This window comes from Sapajus apella, unplaced genomic scaffold, assembly GCF_009761245.1.
Source record: "Sapajus apella isolate SASKATOON/1434 unplaced genomic scaffold, GSC_monkey_1.0 scaffold6, whole genome shotgun sequence".
In the NCBI taxonomy this organism is placed as follows: domain Eukaryota; kingdom Metazoa; phylum Chordata; class Mammalia; order Primates; family Cebidae; genus Sapajus; species Sapajus apella.
Genome location: NW_022436946.1, coordinates 53,492,524 through 53,511,580, shown reverse-complemented (window position 1 = coordinate 53,511,580; position 19,057 = coordinate 53,492,524). Strand labels below are relative to the sequence as shown.

The 19,057-nt window shown below is 39.1% G+C and overlaps 1 long non-coding RNA gene across 1 annotated transcript; it reads right to left on the bottom strand.

Moving 5' to 3' along the window:
- Positions 1 to 1,270: 1,270 nt before the first annotated feature.
- LOC116549571 lies at positions 1,271 to 16,301 on the bottom strand. Its single transcript, XR_004267940.1, has 3 exons — positions 16,174 to 16,301; positions 3,745 to 3,750; positions 1,271 to 1,285 (listed from the first exon to the last, which is right to left on the bottom strand). It is a non-coding gene; the product is annotated as an uncharacterized LOC116549571 (long non-coding RNA).
- Between the last annotated feature and the right edge of the window lie 2,756 nt (positions 16,302 to 19,057).

Sequence of the window (19,057 nt, the reverse complement as noted above, 5' to 3'; positions counted from 1 at the left end):
GCTCTGTTTTGGGGATAGTTTTATTCAGCTGTTGTCTGATGCAAAATCATAGATTAAAGCATCTAAAGAAGTGAGCTAAATGAATATCTCCGACCTAATCTTTTCTATTATTCTTTCTAAATTGGCTTTTAAGTAGCTGATTTGAATTAATTTATATTCACTGAGAAGGACCTGGAACGCATTTATTCTATGTTGCTTATTAGTTATGGATTCATTTTTTTATGCCTGCCAAGTGAATAGAAGAAAACTATTAGTATCTGGGTTTAGTTTCAGCCTCCACTTTTGCAATCTACTTTTTGCCCTTTTGCTGCCTGCTTTTGCCTCCCTGCCCACCATTCGACCTTTCTTTCTCATTCCCAGCTTACCTGCCTTTCTTTCTTATCTGCTTTGTTTCGGAAAGGATGTGATTTATTAACTGCATAGCATATGACAATATAGTTTCAGTCAAAAGTAGAGCAAGAATAGGAACATACCTATTGAGTCCACATTGAGCACAATATTAAATGAAAACAATATTATAACATGCATTGCTATACTGGTGGTCACAAATTTAAGACTTTGAAAGCCAGTATGGAAAAGGACATCTAGTCATCTACACAGTATGCAATGTTCATAGTATAAGATACAAATAAATTTCTCAAGGAAAGTATAACTGCCTTGGTATTAAAGGGGAATTCTAAGGGTTCTCATAAAGAAGATACTGTAAATATAGTGTACACTATCTTGATCAGCACATTTGGACAAAGCCAAATTTCATAAGATTATTTCCTATAAATATCTTTACAGTGTGTGATTACGATATCACACCAAAGCACAGTTCACTAAAAGTAATTATTTTGGAAAAGGTGTGTGTGTGCGTGTGTGTGTGTGTGTGTGCGTACGCGCGTGCACGCGCACGCATGCATACCTGTGAGACGCCCATGTACCTTCAAGCATTTTTTTCAATATTCATTGATGAAATATTTCTCGGATTTCTGCCAGACACTAGCTTCCTGCTTCCATGGTGCTGACAGTTTTTAACTGTTAAGGCACTTCGTTTTTGTACATGTAGATTTACATTTATTGATTCCTTGAGTCTAATTAGTTATTCCTTTCTCATAAATCAAAAAAAATAAGCAAAAATGTTTCCTAATGACTGATCTTCCCTGTTTCCATATCTTTAAAATCAAGTCATTGAACTGGATGCCTGCTGAGATTGCTATTTAATATTAACATCATTTTAAGGTTAATCATATCATTCTCATCAAAACTGGAAATAAAAAAAGTTTGCATTTCTCTAAAACAGCTATAAAACTGTTTGGAGGGAGGGAGTAAATTATATAAAATTACAAATCTTAAATTCACATTTGTCGGCCGGGTACAGTGACGCATGCCTGTAATCCCAGCACTTTGGGGGGCTGAGGAGGTGGATCACAAGGTCAGGACATCGAGATCATCCTGGCCAACATGGGGAAACCTTATCTCTGCTAAAAATACAAAAATTACCTGGGTATGGTGGTGCGTGCCTGTAATCTCAGCTACTTGGGAGGCTAAGGCTGGAGAATCGCTTGAAACCGGGAGGCAGAGATTGCAGTGAGCCGAGATGGAGCCCCTGCATTCCAGCCTGGCAGCAGAGCAAGACTCCATCTCAAAATAAGTAAATAAATAAATAATAAAATTCACATTTGTCATCCATCCTGGATTTTGTTACTTTAATCTTTGCCTTTCAGGTAACATTTCACTCACTTTCAAAAACTGCTTGGTGGTTTCTTTTAAAATTAAGCATATTTTTACCATGACCAACAATTTAGCTCCCACTAGAGTAGAATGTCTTCTCTTCGCTCCTCCTTGTCTGTTCTGTATATCAATAGATGACATTCTCATTCATGTCACATAACCAGAAACCTGGGGTCATTCTTTGCCTTATCACACTTTGTCATGCCCTAAATCCCATATAGCACTAAATATGACCTTCCTTTTTTCCCAAAAATATTTATTAAGTGTTACCCTATTCTCCATCTGCATTATCTCTGACCAAATCCAGGACATGATCATCATTCACCTGGCTTATTATAGTTAAACTTATTTGTTTTTATCTATGATATTGCTTAATTTAAATTAATATCCAGAGTAAGAGTCTAGGTAATTCTCTTGCTACAAATCTTTCAGTGATTTCACATTGCCTGCAGAATGACACACAAACTTCTTCAAAAGGTATATAAAATGTTACTATTCTATGTCCACAACCACGATCTCATCTCCTGGTGTCTGTTACATTAATATTTTACTTCAGCTAGATAAACAACACAACTTGTCATTTAATGACCTCATGAAGATCACTTTTGTGTGTGTGGTCTCTTTTCCATTGCTCCTCACTAGTTTACTCCTACTGGAAACAGGACAAGAGTGGGAGAGAAGGCAATAGAAGAAAGGAGATAAACGTTTGTAGTAAGCACCTAATGTGTGTCAAACACCTAATTAGGTGTTGTGTGGTTTATCTAATACAATACTCATTCAGCATTCTAAGTTTTGTTTGTTTTATGGTTTAGGAAAATATATGTTGTAACTTGCCAATGTCTCACATCTGAAAAGAGATGAATCTGGGCAAATTGTCCTTCTTCTATAACAAATTGTCCTTCTACTTCAGCTCATCCAGAAATATTTCCCTACACTCAACCCTCGCCCTACTCTCAGAGATGTTAGGCACCTCTATTCCAGCATTTACTACATTCTATTGAGATAAGCTTCATACCAGAGCACCTTCGTCTCTTCTACAAGCCCCCTGAGGGTCAGGCATATTTTTGGTTTCATTTTAAGAATATTAAATGTCATCAGTATAAAAGAAAACAGTGCTGTGATTTCAGTGTATGCCCCAATGCTCATGTGTTGGAAACAATCCCTAATTCCAAAGTGCTGAGAGGTGAATAGGTCAGGAGGGCTCTGCTTTCATCAATGGATTAAAGCCATTATCATGGGAGTGGGTTTATTATTGCAAGCGTGGATTTATTATAAAGGTGAGTTTGGCCTTTCTCTTTCTGTCCCTTTCTCGCTTTGCTGCCTTTCTGCCTTTCAGTACAGATGAGGGAGGCATCTGACGGCCCTTACCAGATGTGGTTCCTCGAGCTGGGAAATCCCAACTTCCAGAGCCTTAAAACTAATAAACTTCTTTTCTTTATAAATTACCCAGTGTATGGTATTCCCATCTTGGATCTCTGCCCCCCACACTTAAATGCAATTTTCCTCGGCTGCTCTAGTCATGGCTCAAGTGGTCCTGGGTGTAGCTCAACCTGCCACTCCAGAGGTACAAGCCATAAGCCATGGCAGATGTATAGAATGTAAGTGGTGGTGGCATGGCTTCCTCCACCTAGATTTCAAAGGATGTCTTGGACAGCCTGAGGGCCCAGGAAGGGACTTGTCACAAGAGTGGAAGCAGACCATCACAGAAAGCCCCTACCAGGGCACTGCTACGCAGAAGCATGAGGTTTTTCTCTGCCACCACAGAAAGTGATAATGCCATTTCCACTAGTTTATTCCTACTGGGAAGAGAACAAAAGTGAGAGAGAATGGCAATGCCTAGTGGAGCCCTGGGAGTAGGGTCATACCTAGGACCCAAGAACTATAGTGATACCAGCTTGCAGAAACAGCCTGGGAGAGCTGCAGGTAGGAGAATCCAACCTCTGTCTTTCCTCTGCCTTTATATTCCAATGTTTGACAAAAGTAGGTGCAAATTTAGTGCATGCTGAATTGGAAAAAAAAAAAAATCACATGAAGCTTTGCATATACAAAACAATGTGCTATATAGAAGTTTCTGTTCATGAATATTGCTTATCAATTGCAATTCTATTTTATTCAGCAAGAAGATTCCATGTGTTCCATGATTTGATAGTTATAGCCAAATAATACTATACTGGCATATATAATTTCCCTTTATTTTCTTTAAATAAAACATTAATAATAAAATTGTAGTTATACTTAGGGTTTTTTTTTAAACAAATGAGCTATTTTTACAAAGTCAATTTCAGAAAGGTAATATAAGAACAATCAAAAACATAAAATAAGAATTGCTTACATAAATAAAGCTACTGTGTTGATTTAATATATTAGTGGCTGAAATTCTGGAAGTGACCCATTTAAACCAACTTTCAATCAGTCATTTACTTTAAGAGTATAACGTTTGAGACACTCATAGCTTCCAACCTATTTGCTTAATCCCTGTGCTCTTTCCACTAAATGTTTTGCTAAAATTAACGTTGCTATTAAAACAGAACATGCACTAGATATTATTAAAAAGTAAATATTGACATGCTTTTCAGTCAGTATTACAATTTAGAAAACCATATGTTGAATATTAACCTCATTTATTCATTAATCATGATTCCTAATATACAAATAATTCTTTAAAAGGAGAGAAAAACCAATTCTTTCTGTTTAAGACCAAGTCCTAAAAACACTACCCAGAATATTTAGTAATTGACCTAAGTATGAGAATTGGGTTGGATAATCAATTATCCTAGGAAGCCACATGGAGAAGCTCTGCAAACTTTGAAGACATTGTTTAGAGTCAAAAATAGACTCATTCTTATACATATTTCATTCATTTCCCTGTTTCTTCAAACCATCAATACTTTCTCCTCTATCTTTACTTAGAATTGATAATTTTAACTGAGAAAATACAAGCAATTGAAGATAGCACCTAACAAGCCATCCTTTATATAATTACCTTCTTTTGAGTTTGAACAAAATCTGTAATTTACTTGTAACAGAATACAGCAAAGATAGATGCTTTTGAGGATGTAATTGAGAGCTTTAATCAGTTTACGTTTATCAACAGGTAGATATTGCTGGATGGGCTGACCTAGTCAGATGAGCCTTATAAAACAGATTTAGAGGTTAGAGACAGAAGAAATTAGAGGCACTCTCCTCTTGGCCTTTAAGAAGCAAGCCCCCATGAGTCTACAACTTCAAGGAAAGAAATTCTGCCCCTCCCCCCCACAAAAAAATGTCAGCTTGGAAGAGTACCCTGAGTTTACAGGAGTCCTCAGTGCTGGTGGACACCTTAATTGTAGCTGTGTGAGACCCTGAGCAGGCAGCCTAGTCATTCCTGAAATACTGACTCATAGAAACTGACATAATAAAATGTTGTTTCAAGCTACTAAATTTGTGATAATTTGTTACAGGGCCTTAGATACTTAATATGCAATCAAATAATATCTATATGTCTCTACCACCAAAGTACCCTCTTGCTTATGTCTGTTCTATGTTCTGCAGCCCTTCTTTTCACTGTGAATAAACTGTCTTTTCTTTATCAAAACCAATCTTTCTTTTGGTTCTAAATCCTATTTCCTCCTGTCTGCTCAAAGGCATCTCTATGACAATGGTCCTCTCTCACTCCTTACCTTATTAATTTACCCCTTCTCTTTTCTGGTAAATAGTTCACAAATAGAATCTGTTTTCTTCCAAATTCAAAAACCATGTGCCCTCTGGTATTCTTTCAAAGAAAATAACCCCAGTCTAGACATACGCAAAAAACATCTGACAAACCCAAATTGAGGGTCATGCTGCAAAATATCTGACCAGTAGTCCATAAAGCGCAGGATTATGAAACAAAGAAAGATAGAGAAACTATCATAGATTAGAGGAGATTAAAAAGATATAACAAGTAAATGAAATATATCCAAAACTGGATCCTGGAACAGTAAATGGACATTAGGGAAGAACTGCTGAAATCTGAATAAAGTATGAGGTAACCAATGTTAGTTTCTTAATATACCACGATTGACCCCACTTTCTTCAGGTCTTAATATTATTTTCCCAGCAAGGCTTTCTTTAACACTCTATTTTATTTAAGATTACACTCCTTATTTAATAAACATACACAGTGTGCTTACTTTTCTATGTTGAGGAAATAAAATGAACATAATTCTCCATTCCCAAGGAGTTCAGAGTTTTAAAGCAAAATAATAATTTTCTTGAAAGATATCTCGTTTTTGTTTTTTAATTGTTTGTTCTGCCAAGTTTTTTTTTTTTTTTAACACTTTCTGATGAAAAAAAATTCTCTCCTTTGCATTTGAGGAACCACTCTTCCTCACTCTATGTGGTCTCAGTGGGGTCATTAATCCCTGGACCTTTAGGTTGGTCATATGATATAAACTGGCAAATTATCTATTCACTTTCCTACAGTGACTGTCCAGGGCTAGGCATGTGAACCAAGCCCCAATGAACTTTAACAATGTAGGCTTGTAGCACTCAACAGTTAGATTTTTGTGCCACATGGAAAGCTTCTCTGAACAAAACCAATACAGAGGAAAGCAAAAGCAAGAGGTGGGCAAAGAGACAGCTTGATGACATATTTTGAACCTTCAAATTCTGCCTTGGATTATGTCTGCCTTTAGCTTCTCCATTCCTTTAGCTGATCATTTTTTCCTTTTTGATGAAGCTAATTTAAGTTGATTTTGTGTCATGAACTGGAAGAGTCCTTATTAATAAAATCTTATATAGTGTTATAAGTCTCAAAATAGAGGTAGATATGGTGGATGCATAAGGAAGAGTCAATACTTTTTGAAATGCCAAAGTAATACAGAGAAGTCACCCCTAAGTTTTAAAGTCTCAATAAGAATGTATGGACAAACATAGGAACAACCTTATTAAATTATTCCATTCTTACTGTGTGCCAGGCACTGTTTCAAGTATGTTACATACATCATGGAATACATCACATTACTTCTTACCAGTTTGTTAACTGAGGGAGAAAGCAGGTAAGTAAACTTGTCCAAATTTATACCTGAGAATTAAACTGTTATCCACTGAATTCCATAGGATGCCATTTTCAAGAAAACAAATTTTATAATTTGTAATTTTAAAATGTTTGTCGTTTTGTTCTGATAACTCATTAAACTGGTACACACAATCTTTATTATCAATTGGAATATCTTATAAGAGGAATAATTTGAATGGTCTGAAACCATCTAACTTTGGTTTAATTAAGGTGAAGAAAATGCTGAAGACCAAATGAGAAAATAGACATGTTGCATAGTTAAGAAGAGAAATATTACTGTCATTTAATGATCAGTTTGCTACATGTGTGCTTCTGATCCCCGACTGGAGCAGTTGTTGAAGAGCATGAACAATTGTGTACAATTCCTTATGAGAATCAAGCATTTCCTCTAGTGTGGCTGACATATTTAACTAGGTAATGCTGACAACACCTGCTTTGATGGGTTAGTGGGTATTGTTTCTAGGAGTGCAACTTAGTGAAGCAAAGAAGAAAAATTTTAAGAAACTTTAAGGCAATGTTTTTTATTAGTGCAGTAGTATGATCATGGCTCACTGCAGCTTTGAACTCTAGGGCTCAAGTTATCCTTCAGTCTCAACCTCCTGAGTAAAGTAGCTAGGATTAGGCATGTGCCACCACACCTGGATACTTTTTTAAAAATTTCTTTTTGTGGAGATGGGGGTCTCACTATGTTGCCTTAGCTGTTCTCAAACTCCTGAGTTCAAGTGATCCTCCTGCCCCAGCCTCCCAAAGTGCTTGGATTACAGGTGTGAGCCACCACACCCTGCCTTATTTTAACAGAATAGTATGCTAAATTCCTTAAGGAAAGTGGCAAATGTTTTCGAAGATGCATGAATATACCTATAAAAACCTGTCAGTTTTGAGAGAACTTCAGGTTTCTTTTATTTGCTCAAAAAAAAAAAAAATCTTGTAACATCTAACACCAGTTAATAAAGTTTTATTCTATGTGCTCTAGCTTCTTTAACTTTTTGTCCTATAAATATTCCTCTTACAAAATAGTCATTCATTTTATTCAAATACTAACTCATATAGCTTGGCTGTGTCCCCACCCAAATCTCATCTCGGATTGTAGCTCATGTAATCCCCATGTGTCATGGAAGGGTCTAGTGGGAGGTAACTGAATCATGGAATTGGGTTAGTGCGTTTTTCTCTCTTATAGTGCATGAACTTTCCATGTTCCTAAGACCATGATTTGAACTGTATGTTTGATCCCATTATCTCACTGCTTCTTAACGGCTTTGATTGTATAATTATTTTTTCTCTCACCATCATCCTCACTATCACATTTTTTTCCCTATGGAATATTTTTCATTCATGTAGAAGCATATGTAATAGTGCCATCATAAAACAACAACAAAACTTTTTTTTTTTTTTTTTTTTTGAGACGGAGTTTCACTCATGTTACCCAGGCCAGAGTGCAATGGCGCGATCTCGGCTCACCACAACCTCCGCCTCCTGGGTTCAGGCAATTCTCCTGCCTCAGCCTCCTGAGTAGCCATTACAGGCACGCACCACCATGCCCAGCTAATTTGGGAGGCCGAGGCGGGTGGATTACGAGGTCAAGAGATCGAGACCATCCTGGTCAACATGGTGAAACCCCGTCTCTACTAAAAATACAAAACTTTTTCTTGACCTCATCTCCCTCCAGATACATCCATCTGCTCCTTTTTACAGCAAATTTCTCAGAATAATGATTTTACTCTCTTATGTATTTCTCCTGCCAGTCTCTTTTGGATCCAGTTAATTTTTATTTTCCTACCATTCCACTAAAAAGACTCTGTTAAGGTCCCTGATGACTTCCAAATTGACAAATTCAAAAGGTAATCCACAGTCTACATCTTATTGAAACTCATAGCCAGGACACAATTAATCCCTTCCTTCTCCGTGAAGCACTTTCTTCCCTTAGTTTTGGTGACATCATCCACACTCTTGGGCTCAAGTGATCCTTCTGCCTTGGCTTCCCAAAGTGCTAGGATTATAGGAGTTAAATCCCTACCATGTCTGGTCCCTCCTGCCTTTCTTAACCATCAGAGCTCGCAATGCTTCAGAACTCTGTTCTTGTGTATCTTCTCTTCACCATCCACGTTCCTTTCCCAGATGGTCTTTTCTAATTCCATGACTTTAACAATCATAGATATGCATATAACATCCAAAACTGTATATGTAGCCCTGACTTTTCTTCTGATCTCCAGGTTCATACATCTAATCTGCAGTTGGATTTTTAATAGACAAGTCAAATTTAATTTTAAAAAATTGAACTCATAATTTTTCCCATCCCATAAACATTTGCTTTCCCAAAAAGTGGCATCACCATACTTTCTGTCCCTCATGACAAAATCCTTGGAATGAATCTCGATTCCCCTTTTTATTTCACAGTTCTTATCCACTCCTTTGTTCAGAACCTTCCACTTCTACTTTTAGAATATGTTCTAAATCCGAACTTTGCTCTTAGCAGTTGTGTAATCCTTTGCAAATCTTAAGTTTCATTATGGTATTTCATTTCTCAAAACCATCCTATGACTCCCCTCAACACTAGAAAAAATATTCAAAGTATTTACATTAGCTTATAAAGTCCAAATGAGTTTTTAACACATAGCTGGTTTGTCACTTAGTGCCTAGAAATGGAATTATGCTTCTGTCCTGACCATTTTCCCTTCATTCTCCCCTTCCTCACTCCACTGCAGCCATGTAGACCTCTTTGCTAACCCTAGAACATTCCTATGCAGGTATGCTCTTCAGGTTCCTGCTTCCTTTCTCCTTGATGTTTCCCTTTCCCAGAATGATTGTCCCTGAAAAAAATCACAAAGCTCTCTGCTCCATTATTCCATTTAGGTCTCTGCCCCAACGTCTTAAAGATTTCTCCTTAAGTATACAATGTAAAGTAGTAGTCTAGTTTCTATTTCCTCACATTACTTCAATTTTCTTTGAGGGGTTTTTCCCCCCAAAGGCCATGTTATATAGCAATGTTTTTAGAGTTTGTCACCTCTTGTGGCATATTAGCTCCATGTCCTGCTGGGTCCTTTGTTTGCTCACTGATGTATTGCAATGCAGACGACTTCAAGTGAGTGGGTGAAGCATGAGAATAGATGCAAATCATAAAAATGGAAATACCAAACTACCATCATTTGGTGAATTATAGAAAAAATAGGTTTCCTTTAAAATTTCTATAGCTTGATGAAGAATTTGCTGCTGTGTAAAAGATGCATTACCTAAGTGTCATAATTTATTTATAGCTGTTTATGTGATTTAAATGATCTCATCACGTTGCTGATAGTTCTGGTTTTGTTTTTGTTTTTGTTTCTTCTTTTTTTTCTTCTGGAAGCTAGGAGACTTTGTCTCCATTCTCGTTGTCCTTGGCCACTTAAAATAACTTAAAATAACCCCTCTTATAACTTAGCAAACTTAAAATAACCCTTCTTATAACTTAGCAAACTGTCAAATCACTATATAACAGGGTTGTTAAAAATATTCTCATTAGTTTTCTGTACCTAGAAAACTCTGTAGTCTCTGCCCAAAGGCTTCTAGATTTGATAAACAACAACCTCGGCAAAGTTTTAGGATACAAAATCAATGTACAAAAATCAATAGCACTTCTATAAGCTGATAATATTCAAGCTGAGAACCCAATAAAACTTCAGTCCCATTTACAAAGGCCCCCCAAAATAGAATACCTAGGGATACAGCTAACCAGGGAGGTAAAATATCTGTACAAAGAGAATTACAAAATGCTGCTGAATGAAATCAAAGATGACACAAATAAATTGAAAAACATTCCATATTCATGGATGGAAAGGATCAATATTGTTAAAATGGCCATACTGCCCAAAGCAATTTACTCTATTTCTATCAACCTACCCAAATACATTTTGCACAGAATTAGGGGAAAAAAAAAAGCTATTTTAAAATGTATACAGCACCAAAAAAGAGCCCCAAATAGCCAAAGCAGAAAAGAACAAACCTGGAGGAATCACACTATACAACTTCAACCTATACTACAAGGCTAGAGAAATTAAAACATCATGCTACTGGTACAAAAACAGACACAGACCAATTGAACATGTTAGAGAATGCAGAAATAAAGTCACACAACTACAAATACCTGATCTTCAACAAAGTTAACCATATCAAGTAATGGGGAAAGGGCTTCCTATTCCATAAATGGTGCTGGGATAACTGGCTAGCTATATGAAGAGAATTAAAACTAGACTCATTCCTTTCACTGTATACAAAAATCAACTCAAGGCAGATTAAACACTTACATATAAAATCTAAAACTATAAAAATTTTGGAAGATAAGGAAGGAAATACCATTCTGGACATAAGACCTGGCAAAGAATTCATGACAAAGACTTGAACAGCAATTGCAAGAAAAACAAAAAATTGACAATTGGTACTAAGTAAAGATATCTGCCCAGTGCATGCACACTCACACACACACACACACACACAACCTACAGAATGGGAGAAAATATTTCCAAACTACGCATCTGATGAAGGTCTAATAGCCAGAATCTATAAGGAACATAAACAACCAAACATGCAAAAAAATCCCATTCAAAATGGGCAAAAGACATTAATAGGCACTTCTCAAAAGAAGACATACATATGTCCCATCAAACATATGAAAAAGTACTCCACATCACTAATAGTTAGAGAATTGCAATGCCAAACCACAATGAGATACACTTTAACACCAGTCAGAAGAGCTACTGTTTTAAAGTAAAAAAATAACAGCTGCTGGTGAGGTTGCAGAGTAAAGGGAACACTTACACACTGCTAGTGGGAATGTAAATTAATTCAGCCATTGTAGAAAGTAGTCTGGAGATTTCTCAAAGAACTTAGAACTATCATTTGACCCAGCAATCCCATTACTGGGCATATGCCCCAAGAAATATAAATCATTCTACCATAAAGACATATGCATGTGTATGTGCATTCACAATAACAAGGAAATGAAATCAACCTAGATGGCCATGAACAGTGGACTAGATAAAGAAAATATAATTTATGTATACCATGGAATACTATGCAGTTATAACAAAAATTGGATCATGTCCTTTGCAGCAAGGTGAATGTAGTTGGAGGCCATTATCCTAAGCAAACTAACAAACTAATGTAGTCCATATACCACATGTTCTCACTTAAAAGTGGGAGGTAAATATTGAGTTCACATGGACACAAAAAAGGAAACAACAGACACTGAGGTCTACTTGAGGGTGCAGGATGGAAGGAGGGAAGGATTGAAAAACTACCTAAGGGACACTGTGTTCACTACTTGGGTGACAAAATAATCTGTACACTGAGCACCCACAACACACAATCCACCCATGTAATAAACTTGCATATGTACCCTCTGAACCAAAAAGTTGGAAAAAAAAAGTATTTACTGAGAAAAACTAAAATTAGAAAAAAAATTGAGATTGGAAGGAAAAAGAAAAAAAAATCTCATCAGTTGATCTTTTTATGCTCTAGGCCTTTCACTGAGGAAAAATAATTCGATAGGAAACTTTGTAAAATTTATTGCCTAGTCAGTAATTCTCTAATTAGTTATGATCGTTTCCAGATGACAAGAAAACATTAAAATGATTTTTGAACACAGTTTAAAGAACTTTGTTTTGCCCTAGCTGGCAATATCTCCTACCTCCTTCTAACTTACTCTTTAAATGTGCCAAATTACCCAAGAATGTTTTTGAGAATATCACAAAGGTTTTCTGTTTCATTAATTTGATTTCCCATTATTTATATGTTACAAAAGAATCCTACTCACTTTTTCTGAGTCTTCGTTTGTTTGACATACTTCACACATACCTAGTATCCTCATAGAAAGCTTTTAACACACAACCAGTTTGTCACTTAGTGCCCAGAAATGGTGCTATGCTTCCACAAAGATGAGTCTATGCCATGCTTTCACAGCTCCCCAGTGCATAATATAAACACAAAATTGCCCTTTGTAATGCTTTTACCTTTAAGTGGCTTTCTTGAGTTCCCTCTAAAAATGAAGATGAGAGTCTCTTATTGAAACATATTTCTTTTTCTTTTTTTTTTTTTTTTTCTTTTTGAGTGGAAGTCTCACTGTTTCACCCATGCTGGAGGGCAGTGGCTGGATCTGCTCACTGCAACCTCCGCCTCCTAGGTTCAAGCGATTCTCCTGCCTCAGCCTCCCAAGTAGTTGGGATTACAGGCATGTGCCACTACGCCCAACTAAGCTTTTTTGTATTTTTGGTAGAGATGGGGTTTCACCATGTTGGTCAGGCTGGTCCTGAACTCCTGACCTCAGGTGACCTGCTTACCTTGGCCTAGCAAAGTGCTGGCATTACAGGCCTGAACAATGGCGCCAGCCATATTTCACTTTCAATATGCCTAGACATCTGATAAAATCAAACTTGCACACACTATTTGTAAACTATTTACATAAAACAGTACACATAACTTTAGAACTAGGCTTTAAATTTGCAAAGACCAATTACTCTATGGCTTCAAATTAGCATTTTTCCCATTACCCCATTCCTCTTCCCACATTTAGAAAGTGCAGTTCTGTACTTTGTGCATTTGAGATTAAAATCTGGCACTAAGAGTTGTTCTTATAACTGCAAATAGTTTCCATGGAAACACAGGATGGCTTCTCAACTGTCAGCTTCTCAAACTCTCACTTGCAGTTGATGAAATACCCTTCATTGTAGTGTGACTATCTCTTCCACCTCTGTGAAATAAGGAGGGAATGCCGGAAGAGGAAGAACCATCAAGGCCAAACTATACAGTTAAACAGACTGTCTACATCTAAAAATATGAGGTAAAAGCCATCAATTAAAAATTGGTGTTTTAAGAAGGAAGAGTTAGCCTCCTGCATACCAATGAAAAAGCAGTGGTAAGGAAAAGAACACGGAAAGCATACTGATTTCCTTTTTCAGAGAATATGTTAGAATAGCCGTCCCCTGCTTCTTCCACTGCTCTCAAACCTATTCACATAGCAGAATCTCCACAATCCTCCAAAGTTTTCTGGGCCTGGCCAAACACTGGGCTTAAAATGTGAAAAATGGGCATTGCCACAGTAAACACAGATGTGGGTACTGCACCCTGCAGATCTCATACAATGAGCAGGAACCCTGTGTTGAAGGAAGGTTGGCAAGTGTTAAGCTGAGCCTAGGACCTCACTCTTTTTGGATAATACCACAGGAAAACTCAAACGCAGGGCTGTTTCAAGTAAAGAAAAAGCGTATGATTGGTTTGACATTCTGTACATTTGGATTTTTTTTCAGGAGCACAGCTAGATTCTTCCTGTTAGGGTGTCAGACCATAAAATGAGTCTCTCCCTGATATGGTTTGGCTCTGTCCCTGCCCAAATCTCCTCTTGAATTGTAACTTCCACAAGTCACATGTGTCATGGGAAGAACCCAGTGGGAAGTGACTGAATTATGGGAGTGGGTCTTTCTGTAGTGGATGAGTTTATGAGATCTGACGGTTTTAAAAAATGGGAGTTTCCCTCTATAGGTTCTTTTTGCCTACTGTTATCCATGTAAGGAATGATTTGTTCCTCCTTGCCTTCTGCCAGGATTGTGAAGCCTTCCAGCCATGTGGAACTGTCAGTCCATTAAATGTCTTTCTTTCATAAATTGCCCAATCTCAGGTATGTTTTTATCAGCAGTGTAAAAATGGACTAATACGATAAATTGGTACAGTAGAGTGGGATCCTGCTGTAGATACCCAAAACTGTGGAGCAAATTTGGAACTGGGAAACAGGCAGGGGTTGGAACAATTTGGAGGGCTCAGAAGAAGACAAGAAAATGTAGGAAAATTTGGAACTTCCTAGAGACTTGCGGAATGGCTTTGCCCAAATTTCTGATAGCAATATAGACAACAAAGCCCTGGCTAAAGTGGTCTTAGATGGAGATGAGGAACTTGTTGGGAACTGGAGCAAATGTGATTCTTGTTATGTTTTAACAAAGAGACTGGGAGCATTTTGCCCCTGTCCTAGAGATTTGTAAAACTTTGGACTTGAGAGAGATGACTTAGGGTACCTGGCAGAATAAATTTCTAAGCAACAAAGCATTCAAGACGTGACATGGGTGCTGTTAAAGGCATTCTGTTTTTAAAGGAGAAACAGCATAAAAGTTCAGAAATTTGTAGCCTGACAACTCAATAGAAAAGAAAATCCCATTTTCTGAGTAGAAATTCAAGCCAGCTGCAACAATTTGCATAAGTAACAAGGAGCCAAATATTAATCCCTAAGACAACAGGGAAAATGTCTCCAGGGCATGTCAGAGGCTTTCATGGCAGCCCCTCCCATGCCTGGAGGCCTAGGAGAAAAATATGGCTTCGTGGGTAAGGCCCAGGGTCCCTGTGCTGTGTGCAGTCTAGGGATTTGGTGCCCTACATCCAAGCTGAGCAAGCTATGACTAAAAGGGGCCAAAAGCTCAGGCTGTGGCTTCAGAGAATGCAAGCCCCAAGCCTTGGCAGCTTCCATGTGGTGTTGAGCCTGTGGGTGCACAGAAGTCAAGAATTGAAGTTTGGGAACTTCCACCTAGATTTCAGAAGACACTTAGAAATGCCTGGATGTCCAGGCAGAATTTTGCTACATGAGCAGGGTTTTCATGGATAACCTCTGCTAGGGCAGTGCAGAAGGGAAATGCGAGGTCAGAGCCCCAACACAGAGTCCCTGCTGGGGTTCTGCCTACTGGAACTGTGAGAAGACGAACACCACCATCCAGCCTGCAAAATGGTAGAAACACCTACAGCTTACACTGTGCACCTAGAAAAGCCACATACACTCAACATCAGCCCATGAAATCAGCTTGGAGGTAGGCTATACCCTGCAAAGACAAGACAGAGCTGCCCAAGAACATGGGAACCCACCTCTTGCATCAGTGTGACCTGGATGTCAGACATGGAGTCAAAGGAGATCATTTTGGAGCTTTAAGATTTGACTGTCCCACTGGATTTCAGACGTGCATGGGCCATGTAGCCACTTGGTTTCGGCCAATTTCTCCCATTTGGAATGGCTGTTTTATCCAATACTTGTACCCCCATTATATCTAGGAAGTAACTAATTTGCTTTTAATTTTACAGGCTCATAGGCAGAAGGGTCTTGCCTTATCTCAGATAAGAACTGGACTGTGGATTTTTGAGCTAATGCTGAATTAAGAGTTTAGGGGACTGTTGGGAAGGCATGATTGGTTTGGAAATGTGAAGACATGAAGTTTGGGAGGGCCCAGGGGCAGAATGATTTGGCTGTGTTCCCAGCCAAATCTCATCTTGAATTGTAACTCCCACAATTCCCATATGTTATGGAAGGAACCTGGTGGAAGGCAATTGAATTATGGGGGCAGATCTTTACTGCATTGTTCTTATGATAGCGAATAAGTCCATAAGATCTGTTGGTTTTAAATACATGAATTTTCCTGCACAATCTCTCTTTTGGCCTGCAGCAATCCATGTAAGGTGTGACTTGCTACTCCTTTCCTACCACCATGATTGTGAGGCTTCCCCAGCCACATGGAAGTGTAAATCTATTAAACCTCTTTCTTTTGTAAATTGCACAGTCTCATGTATGTCTTTATCAGAAATGTGAAAATGGACTGATGCACTCCTTCATCTCTTCTTGCCATTGAGTTACTGTACTGTTTTCTCTGACAGATCTGCCACAGTCCTTGCTGACTTCACACCTTCAACATATCCCCTTCCCTCATCAAAATGCTTTGTGAATGACAATGAGTAAATCAGTGGCCCCACCAATACAGATGTGTGCTAGCCTCAGGGACCACCCCTGCAGATCTTTCAGAGGTTTAGATAGATATGAGAGAGTTGTTTGGGGCTTTCTTCTCTATAAATCCCAAAACAGGCGAAAAAGAAAAATATTAATTAGCATATTCATGTCACTGCAGCCAGAATTCTGGTGGTAAAATTAAGCAGAAAGTTGAGGCCATGAATTCAAATAAACATAAGCCAAATAGGTTTTTGATAAAAATACATTATAAAGTATTGTTTCAGGATTTTCTGTGAACATTCCTTAATCCTGAAATTCACCTTCCTCATTTTGACTGTTGATTTCTTCATGTTAAAGAAAGATTTGAAATAACTTCTAGAACTGGTCAAGAACTTTAAAAGTTTGGTTTTTCATCCCCTGCTCCCACCTCGGGACGCTGGTTGGTCAAACTTTGGTGCAGGATATTACATTAGTTGTCTAGATAATAGCCCTAGTCTTTTTCCTTCTTCCCTTTTTCTTCCTCTTTCTTTCCTTTTTTTTTCTTCCTCTTCTTTCCCATTTGGATTCCTCCACCCTAAATTTCCCCCTCATCCTTCCAAATCGTTTTGGTAACTGTCACCTTTTTTTTTTTTTTAACTGAGTTTTATTTTAAGTTAAACATACATATGATTTAAAGAATTAAATAGTTCTATATATCGTTTTATGTAAAAACTGTATTCACTTTCTACCCAATTTCTTTTGCATTATACACAACCACTTTTAAATCTTTTAGTTTATTCTCTTTGAATTTAATTCTATATCTTTAAGTACTATGCTAATATTGCCACTTGCTAATTTTATCAGTTTTAGGCATTATTAGTTTACTCTTATTATGGAATATTATTTAGCTTTCACTCTCCATGTTTTCACCAATTCCTGTATGCTTTCTGTTGATTGAAATTTTGACTGAACTTCTGCAGCATTTTGTGGAAAAAAATTGATTGGTTTTTGGTTTCCAATGTTATCCTGCAATGTAGCAAGCAAGGGAGATATTTCATCCTTGTTTGTGTTACAGCCCTCTTAGCCTTGCCATTCAACAGGTCCTGAGTCCTTGTCTAACATCCAGGAAGAATGAGGTACACAGACAAGTGGGGGTTGAGCAAGACAAAGAGGAGCTTTACTGAGCAATAGAACAGTCACAGGAGACCCACAGTGGACAGCTCCTCTCCATAGCCAAGGTTTCCCGACAAGTGGTCAACTATGGGATGGCAGATTACCTGACAAATGTTCAGTTTTCACCAGAGAGGGTAGCTCCTCTCTGAAGTTAGTTGTACTGTTGTCTTCTCAGCTATCAGCAGACAGGAGAACCTGGGGTGGGCAGCTCCCCTCTGCAGCTGGTTGGCCAGTCATCTCCCTATTGTCTCTCTGCCTTTTCTTCAAGTCGGGCTGAGTCCAGGGCTTTATGGGCCTCAGAGGGAGGAAGAGTGTCCTGAGTGGTCCATGAGAGGCCATGTGTGGGACCAGGTAAAGCACTACACTTTGCCATTCCAGTCCAGGGGACTGGCCACCTTGCCCCAAGGCTTCAGGCCCTCCTTGGGTTAAAGGTAGGGCTTCACTGAGGACCCACCCACTTCTGTGCAGGAGTTTGCCTCCTGCCACTCTTCATGGCACCCAGGCTGTTCACCCAGGGTGCCTGCAGTCCAGCATCAGGCTGTACTCAGTCCTTCCCACCTCAGCCTCCCTCCCATGCCTATTGGTGCCCAAAGTCTGGAGTAGGCTAAGGAGGCAGGGGGCTGGTGTGACAACACTGCCCCAAACATGCACACAGCCAGCCTGGCTGTGACAGCACCCAGCCCCATACTTGCTCTGGGATCAGAGCAGACGCCAGCAGCAGGGAGAAGCCAGGCAGTAAAAGCAGATACCTCTGAGCCTCTGTAGGGCAGGGGGCCTCCCTCGGTCCCTGAGACTGCAGAGATACCTGGGTCCACAGTGGTGGCACATAGGCCGCCACTGCACCTGGGGAGCTCCCACCCTGCCAACTTAAAAGGGACAGGGCTCTCACTTGTCCCTGGCCCCTGCCAGCTCTATGGAGTGCACAGCCCCAGGTGTGCCTCCCGCTAGCTGAAGGTGGGGGCTCCAGGTCCTCACTGAGGTCCTGTCTGCCTGCTTCTCCATGTCCAACCACATGGCTTTCCTACCAAGAGCAATGCACTGGCTCTTAGAGCCAGGCTTTGGGGAATGCCCACCTCCTCTCCATGTTTACCCCACAGCACACAACAGGTGAGAGGTGTGCTGCCAGGCCAGGGTTCAGAGTGGCAGAGGCTCTGGGCCCGGGATTGGGTCCTGCCCAACCATGCGAGATTAGGGGTGGTGAAGTCACCTGCCTTGGGGATGCAGGGCACAGGGGTCTCACTGTCACCACTGCTGCTCCTGCAGCCACTCCTGTTGCCACTCCCCATGCCTGCCTGCTGCAGTTGGTGTGATGGCAGTGCCACTCCAGACACACGGCTGCTACCATCAATATCTTGTTTCATAGATGAGAAATCTAACCTCAGGAAGGTTAATTGTCCACCTAAAAGAGTTAATCATAATATATTTGGGATTTA